The 21,633-nt window shown below is 44.5% G+C and overlaps 1 long non-coding RNA gene and 1 pseudogene across 3 annotated transcripts; one reads left to right on the top strand and one right to left on the bottom strand.

Moving 5' to 3' along the window:
• Positions 1-1,337: 1,337 nt before the first annotated feature.
• On the bottom strand, positions 1,338-2,630 carry LOC311591819 (large ribosomal subunit protein eL37-like; annotated as a pseudogene). Its single transcript has one exon. The product of its transcript is annotated as a large ribosomal subunit protein eL37-like (transcript).
• Positions 2,631-12,416: 9,786 nt separating this feature from the next.
• LOC311591822 lies at positions 12,417-19,655 on the top strand. 2 transcript variants are annotated; one of them, XR_014777235.1, is made up of 4 exons: positions 12,417-13,737; positions 16,280-16,394; positions 18,433-18,559; positions 19,505-19,655. It is a non-coding gene; the product is annotated as an uncharacterized lncRNA (long non-coding RNA). The 2 variants fall into 2 exon arrangements; XR_014777236.1 differs by lacking the exon at positions 12,417-13,737 and having other exon boundaries at positions 16,263-16,394.
• Positions 19,656-21,633: the final 1,978 nt, after the last annotated feature.

Raw genomic sequence — 21,633 nt, 5'->3', positions numbered from 1 at the left:
ACCACTTTGTCATCTCTCCAGCCCTAAATCTGGGACTTATATTGCATATGGCTATTTTCTGGTGCTCTTCCAGGGACATTTTCCCACATGAGATTGTTCATGGAAACTTTCATTTGAATTGCTGCCTATGGTCCTGGCCATTGTCCTTCTTGTTTAGCCAGATTGTGTATGTGCACGGGTTCTTTGCAGCCCTCCACCTTTGCTAGTTATGAATTTCCTGTTTCCCCCTAACCTGGGGCACAGTGACTTTGTCCCTAGATCAGAAATTGTCATGAAGGCAATGGTATCTTGGCTGGGACTTGAAGGTGGGTAGGGATGAGACCTTCACTGAATAACCATGATATGCAAGGGGTGTCCCAGGCAGAAGAAATAGAGGGCGCATTTGACCTTTTCCCCTGGTGTTGCCAAAGGCGTCTTAGTCAGAGCACGTTACTGGTCCTGCAGCAACCGTCCCTGCGCCTTCTGCAGCAGCCATAATTGACACATCACACCAGCATACACACAGCCTCTGTTTCAACCATCACAGCGGCACTGGCTCTCACACGGCTTCTGAGCTAATAATGCCTCATAAATCATTCGGGATGTATCCAAGGCCAGCTTCTATATACAGAGCTCTCTAGAAGACTCGTGAAGTTCAGGCGCACTTCTCAAGCGTTATACAGCTAGACTTTTCAACTTAAAATGCACTAGAAAAATTCCTGGGAATTAGGGGCTGGGGACGCGACCCATCTGGGAGAGTCCTTGCTTAGGATGCACAGGTTCCTGCGTTCCACCTGTACCACTGCATGAACCTGGGTGTGGTGGCATGTGCCTGTAATCCCAGGACTGGGGAAGTAGAGGCGTGAGAATCAAGAGTTCAAAGTCGCCGGGTGGTGGTGTCCCATGCCTTTAATCCCAGACTTGGGAGGCAGAAGCAGGCTGCAACCTGAGTTGGAGGCCAGCCTGGTCTATAAAGTGAGTTCTAGGATAGTCAGGACTACACAGAAAAACCCTGTCTGGAAAAGAGAGTTAAAAATTATCTTCAGCCATGTAGGGAGTTTGAGAGTAGCCTGACTCAGAAAAAAAAATCCCTAGAAATCATTGCTTTTGAGACCAACCTTTGGTAACATGCCTTCTGAGCTCATACATGTTCTTAACTCTGTTTTTTAAATTTGTGGTTGAACTTACAGGAGGCTAGGCTCTTTCCCCCAAGAGGCTGACATGCCCTATTTCCAGAGAAGCCAATGCCCTGGGATGGCCTCTTTCAGCACCAGACACATGCATGGTGTACAGACATACACACAGACAAGACACTAATATACATATAATTAAAATGTTTACATAATGTGTATGAATGCTTTGCCTACATGCACATATATGTACCATGTACTTGCTTGGTGCCCAAAGAGGTTAGAAGAGGATGCTGACTTCCCCAGGTGATGGAGTGAACTAAGTTTGCCCCAGGATATTTCACTTAAATCATTGTAACTAATACATTCACATTCCAATTAACGTGATGTGATAAATATGCATAATGTCTGAGAAACTAAGATACTAGAAACCAGACATAATATTGCAGTCCCAAACATGGTTAATTACAGGAATATGCTGCCATATTCTAGGCTTATCTCTGTATCTCAGGATTTTGCTTTTACATTTCTCTGCATTCTCCATAATTTCTATAATAATTGCTGACTTTTCTATAACTGGAAAAATTTGCATTATGCATTAATGTCTAAGTATAAGAAAGTGGCAGGGGCCCCAAGGGTGATAGAGCTGAGTGGCAAAGTGCCTGATTACACACAAGGCTCTGGGTTCGATTCCCAGTGTCACAGGAATGCCAAGGAGGGGAGAGGGAAGACTAGGAACTGACTTGTGAGGAGCCTGGGGTGTCCTTCAGAGGTGTCTCCAAGCCTGGAGAGGGTCCCATCAGACCCGAGTCTGGCTGTTACCTTCCTGCAGCTGGCAGATGTCCCTGGAGAAAAGCCCTCTCTTTAGTGATTGTTAGGTGGAAGATCACAAGAGTTTCCTGAGTCTGTGGTCTTGTCTGAGATGCTAGACTGTGAGACCTGTGGCAGGCTGAGAGGTGCTCTACAGCTCTGCAGGGCCTGTGCCTGCCATGTTTCACAGACACAAAGCAAGCCTTCTTGCAGTCTGAGCTCTTGAGTTGTGCTGGACATCGCAGGTTCTACCATTGCGTGTGCATGTGCACAGTGACACACAAGTGGAGGACAAAGGACAACTTAGGGCAATCACTGTGTGGGCCCTGGGGATTGAATTCAGGTTGTTAAGTTTGGTAGAAAACTCTTTTTCTTTTTTTTAAACCAGGGCATTTATTTTATGACTGACTGAAATCCTCAAGATGAATTGGACGCTCCAACAGCCGCCCTCTTGGGTTTAGGTGTTGTTCCTTCACGGAATCCATGACTGAATCTTCAGTAGACAATTTTTAGGTGTCTCATCCGCCCGGTCCTGGTTGTGTTTCACCTCTTAGCCTTGGCACTCCAGTTATACTTTCTCTTGTGCTTGGCAGGGCAGCCACATTTGCCACAAGTTGACCTCTGAAGGTGATAGGCCTTAGAGCTACAGTGGTGGCACAGCGTGTGCGTCTTATTGTGACGCTTTCCAAAGGATGACGTCCCTTTTACCATCTTGCTTCTGCTGCTGAGGCCAAAAAGCTAGAAAACTCTTTTATCCACTGAGCCATCCATCTCATTTTTTTTCTGAGACAGTGTTTCTCTGTGTCGTCTTGGCTGTCCTAGACAAACTCTGTGGTCCAGGCTGGCCTCGAACTCACAACAATTGGCCTGGCTCTGCCTCCCGAGTGCTGGGATTAGAGATATGCACCACCATGCTCGGCTACCTTGGCTATTTTTATTAACATCTCATAATCTCTTTGCCAAGAAGAAAACCTTTGGGTCCAGAGAGATGGTTCAGTGGTTAGGAGCACTAACTATTCTTCTAGAAGACCCAGGTTCAAGGCCAACAACCTTCAGGGCAGCCCACAACTTCTGTAACTCCAGTCTCAGGGGATCTGATGCCCTCTTCTGGCCTCCTCTGGTACCAGGCAGGGACATGGTGCACAAATAAACATCTAGGCAAAACACTCATGCATATTAAGTAGATAAATATGTAAATAAATACATATTTGAATTAAAATTTTTTTAAAAAAAATAAATGAGCCTTTGAGGATGGTAAAATGGTTTAGGAGGTGAACGTGTTTGCCTCCAAGGCTAGTGACCCCCAAGGATTCATGGTAAACTGACTCCTCAATGTTGTCCTCTGTTTTCCACACATGCACTGTGGCACGAACACACACACACACACACACACACACACACACACACACACACACAGTAAATTAAAATAAAATAAAATAAAATAAATACACGTATTAAAAAAAAAAAAAAGGAAAGAAGCCCATATCTTGGAACATTTGCTTTGGGGTACGTCACACAGAGCAGGCAGCCATGCTTACTAAGTGATGGCTAGAGCCAATCATGACACTGATGGATTCAATGCCCTTCTATGCCCACAGCACGGCTGGATTGGGTTGTTGAACTAATTCTAGAGGATGAACTGTGATAGACAGAGCAGAACCACTTCCAGACACATCACTTCTGGCCTGTTGACTTCCTGCTAATCTCTAATCGTTAGTAGCTTGTTCAAGACACTCAAGGTCTCTTTGGCTAAGCTGGGTCCTGGCATGGTTTAAAGTCACAGCCACTCCATCCACCTGCCTCACTGCATGGCCCATGATGATGCCTGCACATTTGAAGAAGATGTATAGTGAGTGTTCAGTTTGAATCCCCTTTGTCATGTGGGTATGGCCACATCTTTTGTTTGTTTGTTTGTTTTTCGAGACAGGGCTTCTCTGTGTAGCCTTGGCAATCCTGGACTCACTTTGTAGACCAGGCTGGCCTCGAACTCACAGTGATCCATCCACCTCTGCCTCCCGAGTACTGGGATTAAAGGCGAGCGCCGCCACGCCCGGCTGGCCACATCTTTTAATCTCTTCTGGATGGGATAAAAGATTAGATATTAAATACAACTGCAGCTGAGCATGGTGGTACTCACCCATAGTCGGAGGATTTGAGAAGTAAAGGCAAAGGATTATGAACTCAACTTATTTTGTTGAGACAGGGACTTATTTTATAGCCCTTGCTGGCCTGGATTTTGCTGTGTAGATCAGGCTGGCCTCGAACTCAGAGATCCATCCACCTGCCTTTGCCTCCCAGTGCTGGGATTAAAGTGCCACCAAGCCCAGCTTTTTATTTTATTTATTTATTTATTTATTTTTCTTTTTCCAGACAGGGTTTCTCTGTGTAGCCTTGTCTGTCCTGGATTCACTTTGTAGACCAGGCTGGCGTCTAACTCAGAGATGTGAGATCTGCCTGTCTCTGCCTCCTGAGTGATGGGATTAAGGGTGTGCATCACCAAGCCCGACTGCTAAATAAAACTATATTCCTGAGAATATTTGTAGTTTTTTCAGTAGTCTGTGTTGTGGTAGTTTCAGATACTTTTGAAATATGAAGCTAATTCTCTTGCTTGGCAGCTTGATTTCGCTAAGGGGGTGTGATTGATGTGTCTGCGTCTGCCTTTTCCCCCCTTCAGTGAAACCTGTTGACAGAAACTCAATCGTGGTTAAGGGGTGCAGGAAGGATCTTGTTCCCACCGTTCATGGGGTCTCCCTTAACCAGCTGCCCTTAGCTTTGACCTGTGCGGTATCCCACCAGCTTCAAGAGACGTTCATGTTTGCTGTTTTGACATCCTAGTATGTGTTGTTTGCGGTGAGGCAGTGCTGTGAAACCATCTTGCTTTAGCAGTTACTTTGCTCTGTGTCCTGGCCCTCCTCCTCTCCTGTTTATTTTCTCACTGAGCTATATCCCCAACCCTACTTTTGGTTTTCTTCATATGTTTTGTCAGCCTTTAGCAAAGAGGATGGGAGTTCTCAAGGGATAACTGATACATATTTGTTAATTTGCTCCCACTTTGAGCAGAGACTGGGTGATTCCCCACCCCCCACCCCCACCCCAACAGGGTTTCTCTGTTTAGCCTTGGCTGTCTGGACTTGCTTTGTGGATCCACCTGTCTCTGTCTCCCTGAGAGCTGGGATTACAGGTGTGACCTACCAAGCCTGGCTGAGACAGGGTGTTTTTAATTGTTGGAGACAGAGTCTCATTTTGTAGCCCAGGATGACTTCAAATGTGAGTTAGTTCTCTTGCCTCAGGTTCTCAAGTGCGGTGCCTGCTGCTTTTACAGAGGATACATACAGGTTTGGTTTCTTTCTGTTTGCTTTTTTTTTCTTCTTTTTTTGAGACAGGGTTTCTCTGTGTAGCCTTGGCTGCCTTGGACTCGCTTTGTAGACCAGGCTGGTCTCGAACTTACAGAGATCCTCCTGCCTCTGACTCCCGAGTGCTGGCATTAAAGGCATGAGCCACCATGCCTAGCTGAGGACCCAGGTGTGAATCTCAACCCCTACATGGTACTTCATAACCATCTGTAACTCCAGTCCCAGGGCATCTGATGCCCTCTTCTGACTTCTGTAGCTACCAGGCACACATGTGGTGTACATACATACATGCAGATAAAACACTCATGAAGGTTAAAAAAAAAAGATGGGACTGGAAAGATGGCTTAGCAATTAAGAGCATTGACTGTTCTTTCAGAGGTCTTGAGTTCAGTTTCCAGCATCCACATGGTGGGTCACAGCTATCTATAATGGGATCTGATGCTCTCTTCTGACATACATGAAGCCAGAACTCTCATATATGTAAAACACATAAATGAATATTTTTAAAAATATATCTATACTAGGAAGAATATGTAATGTTTTGGATAAGTCAAGTTAAAGGTCAATTTATGGACCATAAAAAGGGGAAGCATTATTTCTAAAAACTAACTGATTAGAAATTACTGTCAGGATGGCTAGTGGTGGCGCAGTCTTTAATCCCAGCACCCGGGAGGCAGAGGCAGGCGGGTCTCTGCTCGTTCCAGGAGCCTGGCTTACACAGCAAGTCCAGGACAGCCAAGGCTATCATAGAGAAACCCTTTCTCCAAAAACAAACCAAAACAAACAATAACAACAATGCAAAAATTATTATCAGATTATCAAGAATATTTAGCAAAAATTCTAGGAATTCCAGTGTTTTTTGAAGTGCAAATTCAGAGGAAAATAAATGTTGTTCAGTCTGCTAGCCTCTTCAATGTAAAGGTAAACGTTATATAATAATAAAAGCATGGCCGGTTCTGGTGGCGCAGGCCGGTAGGATTTGCTGAAGGAGGCAGAGGGAGGAGGATCTGGAGTTCAAGGCCAGCCTGGGATGCATATTAAAAATAAATAAATAAAAATAAATAAAAATAAATAAATAAAGCATGTTTCCAGAGAACACAAAAGCTTTATAGCGCAATCTCTCCTAGTGCACGACTCTCAGGAATATGTTGCCTTTTTCCTTTTTTGTTTTTTGAAATCACTGAGGCCCAGACAGAAGGACAGAGTCCAGTCAGAGACCAACCCCCACCAAAACACACACACACACACACACACACATACACACACACACACACACACACACACACACACACACACACCCTCTCTCTCTCTCCCTCTCTCTCTGCTCAAAGAAAAGAGTGATAGGCTAGATTTGAACACTTTTCAGGCATGTGGGTTTGGTTTTGTTTTGTTTAGCAGAATGCTTTGGTGGAATCAAGGTGACACTCCCATCCCCACTCCTGTTTATTTGTTGATGTTGTTTCCTACTTTGTTTGTTTTCTTGAGATAGGGTTTCTTTGGGCAGCTCCAGTTCTCCTGGAACTTGCTCTGTAGACCAGGCTGCCCTCACACTCAGAGACTGGCCTGCCTCTGCCTACTGCTGAGATTGAAGGCCTGAATTACTATCTCCTGGCTTTTTTGTTTGTTTGTTTGTTTGTTTGTTTTTCAAGACAGGGTTTCTCTGTGTAGCCCGGACTGTCCTGGACTCACTTTGTAGACCAGGCTGGCTTCGAACTCACAGCGATCCACCAGCCTCTGCCTCCCAAGTGTTAGGATTAAAGGCATGCTCCACCACACCCTGCTCTCCTGGCTTTTTTGTTTCTTTGTTGTTGTTGTTTTGAGACAAGGTCTCATTGTGCAGCTCTGGCTGTCTTGAACTCACTATGTAGAACAGGCTGGCTTGAGATAATGCCTGCCTTGGCATTTTTTTGAGTGCCACACCTAGCTTGAGTTAGGGTTTATCAAGAGGGAGGTTTAATATAGGTTTAAACATGGTATTAAGGGCTGGAGAGATGGCTTAGAGGTTAAGGGCACTGGCTGCTCCTCCAGAGGTCCTGAGCTCAATTCCCAGCAACCACATGGTGGCTCACAACCATCTATAATGTGATCTGATGCCATCTTCTGGCCTGCAGGTGTACATGCAGGAGAGCACTGTATACATAATAATAAATAAATATTAAAAAAAAAAACCAGGATGGGGAGGCCTGGTAGCACTCAGAGGAAGGATAGCAGGCTACGAAGAAGAGACTTGATACCCTATGAGCATATACAGGGGGAGGAGGTCCTCCTCAGTCACTGTCATAGGGGAGGGGAGTAAGGGGAAAATGGGAGGGAGGGAGGAATGGGAGGATACAAGGGATGGGATAACAATTGAGATGTAATATGAATAAATCAATAAAATAAAAAAGAGAAAGAAAGTGTAAAACAAACAAACAAAAAAGTCCCTTGACTCGCTGGGTGGTGGTGGCACACGCCTGTAATCCCAGCACTCAGGAGGCAGAGTCCAGGATGGCCAAGGCTACACAGAGAAACCCTAGGGGGGGGCGGGGAACATCCCCTGACTCAGCATCATAAGAATTATTTTAGAGAAAAAAGTAATAAATACGTAAAGAATGTTGAACATTAGCTATAAGAATTTCTTCTAGAAGGTTGGTATTAAGAGTAAAAGGGGAAGCCGGGTGGTGGTGGCGCAGGCCTTTAATCCCAGCACTCAGGAGGCAGAGGCAGGTGGATCGCTGTGAGTTCGAGGCCAGCCTGGTCTACAAAGTGAGTCCAGGACAGCCAAGGCTACACAGAGAGACCCTGTCTCAAAAAACTAAAAAAACCAAAACCAAAAACAAAAACAAAAAAAAGAGTAAAAGGGGGCTTGAGAGGTGGCTCAGCAGTTGAGAACGTGGCTGCTTTTCCAGAGGAGCTGGGTTTGAGTTCCTGAAAGTCACATGGCAGCTAAGTTCCAGGCGAATCTTACCACATTTTCTGGTGTCTGCAGACACTACATACCCAGACATACAAGCGTACAAAATATCCATACACATAAATTAGAAATTGTTAAGAATTCCAAAATAAATAAAAGAAAAAAGAAAAAGAAAAGAGGTTTAAGTAAAGGTCAAAAAGTATCTTATCCTAGAGTGACGCCAGCATCTCTAGAGAGTTGCTGGACTCACAGTGTGTAGAGGGCTCAGTGTGGTTGTGGTGCGTCACATTCCTGCCTCTTCCTTCCCCAGCTCTGCTTGTCTTCATTAGAGCCCTGGCTGGGAAGTGTTCCCAGTGACCTCAGTTAGCTATGGAGAGCATGGGAATCCAAGATTTTCCCATGTCTTTCAGCATAGTTGTTCAAAAGAACAGAAAAAATGACCTTTTTCATGCAGAGAATTGTAATATTGCCAGAGAAGTTATTCACTAGTGATTTTGTTTTGTTTTATTTTTTAAGCTTTTATATACTATACATACATGCTATGGATTGTGCGTGTATGGTTATACAGCAAGTTTTAGGCCAATCTGTGCTGTATACGTTCCTGTCCTTACCCCACCCCCCCAGCAGCAACAACAACAAAAACCTGGGGGTCATGCTGCACGGCTTTAATCCCAGCGCTCTGCAGGCAGAGGCTAACTAATGAGTTTCTGAGGCCAGGCTCTGCTGTATACGTTCCTGTCCTTACCCCACCCTCCCCAGCAACAACAACAAAAACCTGGGAGTCAAGCTGCAGGGCTTTAATCCCAGCTCTCTGGAGGCAGAGGCTAACTAATGAGTTTCTGAGGCCAGGCTGTTGTACAGATCAAGTTCCAGGCAACCCAGGGCTACACAGTGAGACTCTGTCTAAAATAAAAACAAAATCAAAACACAAGAACAAAAACAAATTAATAAACAAAAATCCAGCAGCAAAAACAAAACAAAGACACAGCAAAAGCCCAAACCCCAAGATAAAACAAACAAACAAACAAATCCTTGAATAATGAAAGAGGAAATGAAGGTGAGTGAAAAGTTCAGACTGGTATAACAGAGGGCCGTCTTCAGGCCAGAAGACCACGGAAGACAAACAGCAGCGTTACCTTGTATAGAAACGGAGACCTGCCACTCCTAACATGCTCATTCCTACAGTGGGGTGAGGAGTGTCAGAGGGTGTGCTGCAGCTGGGAGACAGCTCCTTACACACAGGATACTGAGCAGCTCTTTCATCTCTGGTCCTTAGTGTCATCTTCTAGGATGAGGACAGTAAGTGATGTTCTACAAGGTTGACAGATTTAGCACCTAAAACAACCTGGCATCCCTATGTTTGTTTTTAGCTGCAATTTTAGTGCTGTTACGTGGTTTTTGGTAAACCCGTTTGTTTTAATGAATTATATCTATAAGCTGCAAAAATTAGGTTTTACCAGCTGGCCATGGTGGTACACACCCTTAAGCCCAGCACTCAGGAGACAGAGACAGGCGGATCTCTGAGTTTGATTGACTGAGTTCCAGGATAGTCAGGGCTACACAGAGAAACCGTGTCTTGAAAAATAACAAAAATCTAATGATACTTACAGTTATTTCCAATGTGAAAGTCTCATGTTTCTACACTAAGTCCTCAATTAGAATGTTGCTATAAAGAGCTGAGGCTGTAATGAGCTCACAGGGAGCAGTTGTATGGTGTGTATAATATGTCCAATGATGTCACTGTAGAAATCAGTTATTTGTTTTTGTCTCTTTGGTCTTTTGGGGTCAGGGTTTCTCTGTGTAGCGTTAGCTGTCCTGGAACTAATTCTGTAGACCAGGCTGGCCTCTAACTCACAGAGATCCGCCTGCCTCTGCTTCCCAAGTGCTGGGATTAAAAGCATGCGCCACCACCGCCCCGTGAAATCTGTTATTTGTTAAAACAACTATTTCTGAGACACCATTAAAACTCAGAAATACTTTCCACATCACTTAGTTCACTGAGAAGTTAAAGACATGCTGGCCAAACCACTGGGCAGTAATGGAGGTTGGGTGACTGAGCTCAAAATATGGTGACAGTGGTATAGTTCAGAGATATCTACTGTGCAAGTTGCCAGTGTATAGAGTTGGTAGTGATGGGGCTGGGGCACTGTCATGCTCCCCATATTAGGAACACTTTCACAGTATACATTAAGATCCCCTGACTCAGCTGGGTGCTGTGGCGCACTCCTTTAATTCCAGCACTCAGGAGGCAGAGGCAGGCGGATCTCTGAGTTTGAGGCCAGCCTGGTCTATAAAGCAAGTTCAAGACAGCCAAGGCTACACAGAGAAACCCTGTCTCAAAAAACAAACAAACAAAATAAAGAATATTGGATATTAGCTATAATAAGAATTTCTTCTAGAAGGTTGGTTTTGTTTAACGCCCGCCCCCCCCCCCATCCCCAGGGTTTTTCTATATAGTTCTGGCTGTTCTGGAACTCACTGTGTAGACCGGGCTGGCTTTGAACTTACAAAAGTGTACCTGCCTCTCCCTCCCGAGTGCTGTGATTAAAGGCGTGCACCACCACCACCCGGCCATAAAATTTACTTTTTATAGGCATTTAGAGAAAGGTAGGGGTGTGTGTGTGTGTGTGTGTGTGTGTGAGAGAGAGAGAGAGAGAGAGAGAGAGAGAGAGAGAGAGAGAGAGAGAGAGAGAGAGACAGACAGACAGACAGACAGACAGACAGACAGACAGACAGACACACAGACAAGGATTTACTATATAGCTCTGGCACTCATTAAATAGACCAGGTTGGACTCAAACTCATAGAGATGACCTGCATCTATCTTCTGTGGTGTGATTAAAGGAATGCTTCAGCATACTCAGCTTAAAGTTTAAAAAAAATTTTTATTTGTGTTTGTGTGAGTGTATGCGGCACAACCCACATGAAGGTAGAATAGCCCCCAGGGGTCAGATCTCTCCTTTCATATAGGTACCAGGAATGGAGTACACACAGGTTCTCAGGAGTCGTAGCAAAGGCCTTTACACTGAGCCATCCCATCTATCCTAAGAGAAGGGATAGCATTTAAAAAAAAAAAGATTTATTAGGCTGGGCGTGATGGCACACGCCTTTAATTCCAGCACTCAGGAGGCAGAGGCAGGCGTATTGCTGTGAGTTCAAGGCCAGCCTGGTCTACAAAGTGAGTCCAGGACAGTCAAGGCTGCACAGAGAAATACTGTCTCAGAAAACAAAAACAACAACAACAACAACAAAAGATTTATTTATTAAGTATACAGTTTTTTGCTTGCATGTCCCCTGCACACCAGAAGAGGGCACCAGATCTCATTATAGGTGGTTGTGAGCCACCATGTGGTTGCTGGGAATTGATCTCGGGACCTTTGGAAGAGTAGGCAGTGCTCTTAACCTCTGAGCCACCTCTCCAGCCCAAGAAGAGATAACTTTTATACACACATTATTGTTATCTTTCAAGAGAGACTCCCTTTTTCTTTTCTTGAGACAGGGTCTTGCTATGTTAGCCATAGCTAGCCTGGACCTTGCTGTGTAGACCAAGCTGGCCTCTAGCTTGTGTAGAGTTTTCCTGTCTCTATCTTTGAGGGCTGAGGATTGCAGGCATTGTGCCGGACGCCTGTCACAGGGTGCTTTCTAGGACAAACAGGCTAGGCAATTATTTGTCAGTGAGCATGGCCTTGAGGCTACTCCAGCTATTTTGTTACCTAGATGGAGCTAGAGCAGGGTGGAGCCATGTGTGTTAAACTCACTAGGTTTGCTGCACACAGTGGAATGCAGTTTTGTTGGCAGAGGGGCTTGGCTTGTATTTCTGACTTGTTCCTGCCTTTTGCTTATTCTGCATGTTGTGGCTTCGATGTGTATGAAGTGCTTTTGTTCAAAGGTGCCTAAGAAGTTTGTTTTGTTTTCTTTTCTTCTCCCCCTCGATGTTAGAGATCAAACTCACATTCTCATGTGTACTAAATTTGCTTTTCACCACTGAGCTACACCTGTAGCCTAGGAAGAGAATTTTCCTAAAATATTTCTAAGGAATCAAAACCTATACTTGGCAAAACTGTGTCTCACCCTGTATGCGTAAGATACTCTGCTAAGCACACTGATATGCACAACTTTGAGACTGGCTTTTGTCTTAAGAACCTGCAGTCCGCCAAGAGAAATGATTATGGAGTTAGCTGATACAAAGGTGGGTGCTCACTGTTCTAGAGGGAACACGGCCAACACTGTGGCGAGGAATTATTTATATGTAATGGATGGACACTTGCATAGTAAGTATTTACAGATTTAGTTGAACTTGGGTAAATATTGATAGGTGTAAAAGTTAATGATGTGTTCTAGAAATTAGGTTATTAGGCAGAGCGTGCATACAAAGGTGGAGGAAGGCTTAGAAATAAGAAAATGACAGATTGAGGGAAAATTAATAATGAATGCGGCACCCAGTACTGGATGGCATATTGTAGGCACTCATCTAACTTAGCCTTTTCTTTAAAAAGAGGAGGAGAAGCCGAGCAGCTGCCTTTAATCTCAGCACTCCAAGGCAGAGGCAGGCACATCACTGTGAGTTTGAGCCCAGCCTGGTCTACAAAGTGAGTCCAGGACAGCCAGAGTGACACAGAGAAACCCAGTCTCAGGGGAAAAAAAAAAGAAGAGGAAAAAGTTTGTACCCTTATTTATCTGTGTGGGTGTGCATGCAAGCCTCAGCGTATGTATGGGGGTCAGAAGACAGCTTAGAGGAGTCAGTTTTCTCTCTTGCCACCATGTGGCTTTTAGAGATCAAACTAGGTTATAAGACTTGGTGGCAGGTACTTTTACCCACTGAGCCATCTCACTAGCTCTTTTTTTCTCATTCCAAAAACTAAAGCAACCTCCCAGACAACTAACTTTAATAGGTTGATTTGAAAAAAAGCCATGGATTTACCAGATGACCTCCTCCACACCTCTGTGTTTTTTTTTTTTAAAGATTTATTTATTTAAGTATACAGTGTTTCACCTTCATATATGCCTGCATACCGGAAGAGGGTACCAGATTTCACTATAGATGGTTGTAAGCCACCATGTGGTTGCTGGGAATTGAACTCGGGACCTTTGGAAGAGCAGGCAGTGCTCTTAACCTCTGAGCCATCTCTCCAGCCCTCTGTTTTGTTTCTTGAGATAGGGTTTCTCTGTGTAGTTCTGGCTAACCTGGAGCTCACTCTAGGCCAGGGTCATGTTGAACTCACAGAGATCTGCTTGCTTCTGCCTCCTGAGTGCTGGGATTACAGACATGCACCTGCCATGCCCTGCCCTAGATGATTTTCTAAATTGGAATTATAAAACTGAAGTACTTGGTAGGGATCAATACTTAATATTTATGTGGAAACCTAATTTGTGTAACTATTTCTTTCCTCAGAGGGCGATCTATTGAGTAGAGTGTTCGAATCCTGGGAAGAGCCTGTTCTCCTGCACTAGTGGAGCAATGTCACAAGTTACAACTACTTACTCTTTCGATGCTCCCACTGACTTTATCAATTTTTTATCTTTGGATGCTGAACAAGAGACTGAAAATGTAGACTCATTCATGGTTTGGTAAGTGGCTACTTTGTCTGCTTTCCCCCGCCCCCAGTGTTTCAGGATTGGGTTTCCCTGTGTGTAGCCCTGGCAACCCTGGAACTTGCTCTTTTGAATTCAAAGATCAGCTGCCTGTGCCTTCCCAAAGCACTGTGGTTAAAGGCACGTGCTGCTGTGCTGCTGTTTCTCTGTCATGTGAAGGGTTGGTCCTGTCGCGGAGGCCATGTCACGAGCAGAAGAAGGGCTGGAAGGACGGCTCAGCAGGTAGCAGCACTGACTCTGTTTCCCAAACCAGCTCTGGCAGCTCACAGCTGTCTATGGCTCCAGTCTCAGAGAATCCAGTCTCCTCCTCAGAACCCCGCAGGCCGCAAGCATGCACATGGTGCACAGACACATATGTGGGCAAAATACCCACACACATAAAAATAAATTAGTAAAACCAAACAAATTAAAAAACAAGATACTGCAAAAATGTACCTGGACTACACATTCTTTTCCACACCTTCTCACCCATGATTTAATAGAAAACAGCTAACTTTCCAACCACAGAAGTCTGTTCATATTTGAAATTAGGTTTTTTGAGACAAGGTTTCAGACCGTAGCCCAGACTGGCCTAGAGCTCTGGGCCGTCTCTCCGCCTCAGGCTCAGAAGCGCTGTGTTAACAGCTGTGAGCAACCAGGCTAGACTTTTCTTTCTTGATTTTTTTTCTTCCTTCCTTCCTTCCCTTCCTTCCTCTTTCTTTTTCTTTTTCTTTCTTTCTTTCTTTCTTTCTTTCTTTCTTTCTTTCTTTCTTTTTTTCTTCCCCAAGACAGAGTTTTTCTTGTAGTCTTGGTTTTCCTGGACACGTTTTCTACACCAGGGCTGGCCTTGAACTCACAGAGATCCACCTGCCTCTGTCTCCAGAGTGCTAGGATTAAAGGCATGCGCCACCACTCCTAGCCATCCTTTCTTTCTTGGTTTTGTTTGTTTGTTTGTTTGTTTTTTGAGACAGCAGCAATGAACAAGGATGTAACCTTGGCTGTCCTAGACTCTCTTTGTAGATCAGGTTGGTCCTAGAACTCACAGAGATTTGCCTGTATTTGCCTCCCAAGGGCTGGGATTAAAGGTGCATACCACCACTGCTCAGCTACTTTTTCTTTCTTTCTTTCTTTCTTTCTTTCTTTCTTTCTTTCTTTCTTTCTTTCTCTAAGATTTATTTATTATTCATACAGTATTCTGCCTGCATTGAGCCTGAACACCAGAAGAGGGAACCAGATCTCATTATAGATGGTTGTGAGCCACCATGTGGTTGCTGGGAATTGAACACAGGACCTTTGGAAGAACAGTGCTCTTAATATCTGAGCCACCTCTCCAGCCCCTAGTTTTTCTTTCTTTCGTTCGTTCTTTCTTTTTTTTTTATAACAAGATGGAAACATCATCTTTACTCATAATTTAAGATTACAATACAGTTCCACAGAAACAGAAGGGAAAAAAAGATAATTCCAAAAAATACGGATTTTTGTGTTGTCTTTGGTGAATGGTTCTTTTGCAGGAGCCATCTCGCCAGCGCCCACCTTGTAGCTGTTACTCTGACATAACCTTGGGATAAGTGAATCCAGTGTCTGATGAGGCTTCTTCATCTTATCCTTTCTCTTGTCTCCACCTTCATTAAGAGACATTAACATTAATATGTGGTAAGAACAAAATGACCATTGTAGCTACACTTAAAATACAGTGTCCAAATGAGACAGTGTCTGGTAGTTTCTTGGGAAAGGAGTTGAGTGTTACTCTCGAGAGAGGGCTCTGTTGAAGGAAGGGTAGATCAGAGGGCCTGCTGTCCCAGAGAGGTCTGTCCATGCCGCACAGCACTGCAGCCCAAAGGTACCGCCGGCTGTCTGAAGGTTTCTTTTAACAAGTTTTCTTTATGCCCTAATATCCACAGAAAGGAGCTGTTAGCATATCAGTGTGATTCCATACAGAGTCTGGAAGGAAAAAAATAATAATTCTGAACTTAGAAAACCATCTTAGGTGTAGTGTACTTTTTCTTGTTTTCTTTCAGCTTTTCACAAGGTTATAATCAGAATCGACTGTGAGTAGTGTAGTTGTTCAGGGGTGCTGTGCTCCCCCAGCCTGACAGTGTGCTGCTGTGGGGACAGATTGTTTTTGTACCAGCTTTAGTCACAGCAGAGCCCAAGATAAAACTTGTTGAGAAAACTTTGGTCTTCTCCACTCTCAAACATCCCACACTCTGTGAATATAAACTGTCCCTTGTGCTCTTGCAGTTCCTGGTGGCCAAAATTCTTCAAGGGCAGCACGATGTGTTTACATGGTAGATAAGGCCAGCTAATGTCGGTGTGGCCCTCCCTGTGTCTTAACAATGGTACAGAATCTGCAACTTTCCTTCTCTGTAAGACACTAGGTGTTGCAAGTCTTCGGGATAGATTTTGCAGTCTGTTCCTGACCTATAATGCACAGTGCTAGACTGTGGTTTTGCTAACCGTGCTGGAAAGGGACTCTACTCCCCATCTTAATATGTGATTCTCCTTTGCTTTGCTTCCTGACTGGTTGTTTCACAGACGAGAAGGCCAACCTGGAGAACAGGTTTCTTGGGAGGAATGGAATAGGAGAGCCTTTTCAGGGCAAAGCTTCCCTGAGGACAGCCACGCTTCAGCAAGGCTCTGGCACACCTTTGAAGGCAGGTAAGGAGAAACAGCTTACAGGGGAGCCTTGAGGGAAGCCAATGGCGACTAGAGCTGCAAGTCCCAGAGACTGTCATTTTGGTTTGTTAGTGAAATGGATGACTTCAGTTCATGGTGAATGTAGTAACAAACCATGGCTTTCCTGAGACAAGGTTCTGTGTGAGGCTCCGACTGTCCGCAGACTTGCCCTGTTTCCTGTACTCTCACATGCTAAGACTGTAGGCACCACCATATCTGACTGTACTTTTTTATGTGCCTTTATTTATTTGCTGGGTTTTTTTAAGCTGTTTTTTTTTTCTTTTTACTTTTTGCTATGCTGGTGATTTAATGTAGGGCTTTGAGAATGGTGGGCAAATGCTTTACTACTGGGCTGCATTCTAGTCCTTAGTTTATGAGTTTTAAAAACAAATTTTCTTCCTTTTTGGGGGGGAGCGGGTTCAAGACAGGGTTCCTTTGTGTATCCCCGGCTGTCCTGGACTCTCTTTGTAGACCAGGCTGGCCTCGAACTCACAGAGATCCACCTGCCTCTGCCTCCCAAGGGCTGGGATTAGAGGCGTGGGCCACCACACCTGGCTTTATGTTTTCTTTTTAAACTACTGAATCTATTCGTGCTGCCATTGTGTGCGTTAGTGTAGGGTCATCTACTGGAGCAGCCCTGAAGAAAAGTGACGTTCCCTCTCCTGGCAGCTGTCGGATGCCAGGGGTGGACTTCATGACCCACTTCTTCCTCCATGCTGAGGCTTCGTCTGGCTTGATCTTGGTCTTGGTCTGGTGCATAAAATCCTAGCTACTAGGAGTTCATGTGTGCAGCTGCTCTGTCCTATCTGCACAGATGTGGTCTCACTGTAGTCTTCCACTGCCTCTGGCTCTTACTCCTTATTCTGTGTTGATCCCTGAGCCTTAGAGGCAGTGGTGTGAGGCCCCGTTTAGATCTGAACAGTCTACAATCCCTTGTTCTCTACACATTGACTGAGTCTCTGCTAATTGCCATCTATTGCAAAAAAGAAGCTTCTCTGAGTTTTGGGTGAGGCATTAACCTATGGGTGTAAAGACAAGTACCTAGGGGGCAGTTAAATACTATGTCCACTTAGCAGAATAGTAGTAGTGGTAGGCTCTCCCCAAGCTTCCCTAGCCACAGGTTTTTGGACCTGCTAATGGTGCCAGGTATGAATTCCATTTTCTGGATGGGCTTTAAGTGCAATCAGAAAGTGGCTGGTTATTCTCCTAACATTTCTGTCACTGTTGCAGTGGTGGGCGTGTCTTGCCAGGGCCATTGTTACTGCAGCTGGCAGGGTTCACACTGCTTCCCCTTCAGCACTGGGAAAGCCAGCTAGTAGGGTTGGGGCTCCCAGGTTGATACCAGCTCGATTTTCTCCATGTTCTATGACTCAAGTGTGTGGTGTCTTCAGGGTCTTAGTGTCAAGTTCAGGGGGCTGGGGGGGGGGTGGCGCAGGGCTCAGAGCTAAGAGCAGTGGCAATAGCCTGGAGTATGGTTTTGCATGGGACCTACAGGAAACCCACTGACAAAAGCATGAGAAGAGATAATGTAGATGTGGCTCTGTATGTTCAATCTGATATCTTATGGTGTCTGGAGAGACACTGTCCCCTGCTACAGGGGAACTCTATTTAAACTTTTCAATTTTTAAAATTTTATTTTATGTCTCTGGGTATTGTACATCCTGCCTGCAAAAGCCAGAAGAAGATGTCAGCTTGCTTGGAACTGAAGTTACAGACAGTTATGAGTCGTCATGTGGGTGCTGGAAATGTAAGCCAGGTGTCTGAAAGAGCAGCTAGTGGTTTTAACTGTTGAGTATCGCTCTAGCCCTACCATTTAAACTTTTTTTTCTTTTTGAGACAGGGTTTCTCTGCAAAACCCTGGCTGTCCTGGAACTTACTCTGTATAACAGGCTGGCCTTGAACTCCTCTGCCTCCTGAGTGCTGGGATTAATGACTTGCATCACCACCACCTAGCTAAACTTTTAATTAGTATTTTAGAACACTTCTACAGAAGTCTGACTAGGTTTTTGGTCTCTCATAGTTGAGAACACTTACTATAAAGAGACAGAAAAGGAAAATCTTCAGAACCAATCCATTCCATCAAATGACTGCTCTTCTCTGAATGCTAAGGGAACTGTATCAGGAAATACTCCTGTCCAGCCTCAGAGGTAAGAGTGGGGCCACAGCAGTGGGTGTTCCTGGTGCTGCTCAAACGGTAGAGGAACTCCCCGGCCTTGTGTGGTGGGGCTGTGGACTCCTATGTTCACTCAGTGATTCTGGATTGTAGCTTGCCGCTTTACTTTATAGGTAGGTGCTTTAGACACTGAATTGCTTGCTCAAACTTGTTCATTCCTTTTTTGTGTGTTGATTTTGTTTTATTTTTAGTTTTTTGAGACAGAGTTTCTCTGTGTAGCCCTGGCTGTCCTGGAATCCCTGCTTTGTTTCCTGGTCATGGGCCTTTTTTGCTATTATTCTATTTCCCTTTTTCTGTGTTTATATTTTATCTTATCCCTCCCACTCTGTGTTCTTTCCCTCCTCCCCGGGGAAGTAAGTCTTGGTTCCTTGTCCTTGCTGGGCAGGTCTTCTACACTCATCTATACACAGTCCTCAGTCACAGATATTTTAGTGTTTTATTTTAAAAACTGAGGCAGGTCCTCACTGTGTAGCCAAGAACTAACCTCAAACTCTACCTCTTTTTGTTCGTGTTTTTCGAGACAAGGTGGAACTCATTCTCTTAAACTCGAGATCTGCCTGCCCCTGTAGGGCGTGCCACCATGCTTGGCCCTTCACTCCTAAACGCTAGGATTAGAGGCATGTACCACACCCTGGATTCTTTAGCTTTCCTGAATGCTGAGAGGATAATATATTTAGTCTGTTTTGTTGGTGTTTTAAAAAGTCAGTTTTATTGGTCTAAATTATAAACCATCAGCATATTTGAATATCAGACTTTTATGGTCGTAAGTGACAAATTTTCACAAACATTAGATTATTAGAAATGGAAAATAGATGTTTTATTGTCCTTGTAGTTGACATACTGTTACTGTCTGGAGAATATTTGCATATCTCTAGTGAATGCATTCATCAGAAGATACGTTGTATCAATTCCACCATAGGAGATCTGTTAGACTTTCTGCTCAGAAGGAGTTGGAGCAGAAGGAAAAAAACCATGTTGGCCTTGTTGAAATGAAAGCAAAGAGATGCGCCACTTCTGATGGTGACAGCCTGCCTAACAAGAGGATGAAGGTGTAAGTAGAGCAGGCTGCTTCCTGTTGTCTTGCGACTCCCTCCTGTGTGCATATTTTAAATCTTCTTTTATACATGTAGTATTTTGCCTGCATGTGTGTCTGCGCATCTCTTGCCTGTCTGGTGCCCATGGAGGCCAGAGGAGGATGTTGGTTCAGACAGTTGTGAACTATCATGTGGGTGCTGGGAGCCCTACCCAGGTCTTTTGGAAGAGAAGCCCATACTTACTTATTTTCTTTCTTTCCTTCGTTCATTTTTTCTTTTCCAGCAAAGGTTCTGTGTAGCCTTTGCTGTCTGAACTCACTCTATACACCAGGTTGGCCTTGAACTCGCAGAGATCTGCCTGCCTCTGCCTGGGATTAAAGGCGTGAGCCACCACACCTGGCCTGAGAGGCCCAAACTCTTAATTACTGACCCAAGCCTCCAGTTCTTTTTTTTTTTTGGACTTTGTTTTGGTGTTCTGAGACAGTGTCTCACTATGTAGCCCTGCCTGGCCTGGAGCTCACAGCGATCTGCCTGCCTCCGGAGAGCAGCGATGAAAGGTGAGCGCCTCCATAACTGGCCCTTTTGGTACTTTCTATTTGGAGTCAGGGTCTCAGGCTGTGCTGAGACTGGCCTTGAGCCTGTGATTCTCCCGCTTTTACCTCCTGAGTAGTTAGTATCGCAGGTCTGTGCCACCATGCCTAGCATGAACGACATTATAGATTTTTGAGTATATTTCAAGTAAAAAGAAAGATATGAGGTATGGGGATGGGGAGTACACATACAATGTCAAATTTAGGAGACTGAGGCAGGAGAATCAGAAATTCTGGGCTAGCTTTGCCCATAAATTCAGTTCAAGGGGTCAGCACATGCCTTTAATCCCAGCACTCAGGAGGCAGAGGCAGGTGGATTGCTGTGAGTTCAAGACAAGCCTGGTCTACAAAGTGCGTCCAGCACAGCCAGGGCTACATAGAGAAACCCTGTCTTGGAAAAAAAAATTCAGTTCAAGGCCAGCCTAGCCTATATTTTTTGGAGATTCTGCCTCAAAACAAAACAAAAAACAAGCTGTGCTTGGTGGCACATCTTATAATCCCAGCACTTGGGAGGTGGTGGCAGAAGTTTTAGGAGTTGAAGGTCATTCTCAGCAATATAGTCATTTTAAGGCTAGGCCGGGCAACGTGTGATCCTGTCTCAGAAATATGTCATGGGAGGTATGGGGAGCGGGGGAAGCCCTGAATGATTGTGTGTAGTTAATATGAACACACACAGATAAACAAAACAAACGTGGGCCAGGTATGGTAGTGGGCATCTTTAATCCCTGCACTTGAGAAGTAGAGCCAGGCAGATCTCTGTATTTTGTTGTTTTGTTTTTGTTTTTTGTTTTGAGACAGGGTTTCTGTGTGTGGCCTTGGCTGTCCTGGACTCTGTAGATCATGCTGGCCTTGAATTCACTCTTTTTTTTTCTTAAATCTCTTTACTTGTCAATCATTTAATTTACTTCTTTTAAAAGTACTCTAAAACTGTACCAGCAGACTAGGCAATCTCAAAGCACGGTGCAGAAAAGCCTGAGATGAGTGCTCTTTCAAAGTAGGAGTGATGATAAGTTTTTCTACCTAGAACACTAACTGGAAAATGTTTTATATAATTTCAGCAAAAAACAAAGGATGGGGAAACAAAGAAGAGCAGGGTCGTCCTCCAAATGCAGGTTTCTGAATACTCAGCTAGTGTACAAACCCATTCCTCCAGGAAGAACAGAGGAAACACTCTGTCACATGGTGACCTGTCTCACACCTGCTCCTGTGTGTATAAGGCCAAGAGTGACAACAGGAAAGGCCCATGCTACAGCACAGGGCAAACTGGGCCAATTATTTCAGTAAAGGCCTGGAGAGCAAACTCTGTAAGCTTTGTGGGTCAAGGAACCTATTTTGCAGTTGCTGAGCTTTGCTTTCTTAGCATGGAAACAATACAGACAGTGAGTGCATAAACAAGCATACTTGGCTCTGTTTTGATTTTTTAA

Source organism: Acomys minous (genome assembly GCF_964271855.1).
Source record: "Acomys minous genome assembly, contig: scaffold_86, whole genome shotgun sequence".
NCBI classification, from domain to species: Eukaryota; Metazoa; Chordata; class Mammalia; order Rodentia; family Muridae; genus Acomys; species Acomys minous.
The sequence above is the reverse complement of the archived record's forward strand: the minus strand, read 5'-3'. Positions and strand labels throughout refer to the sequence as shown.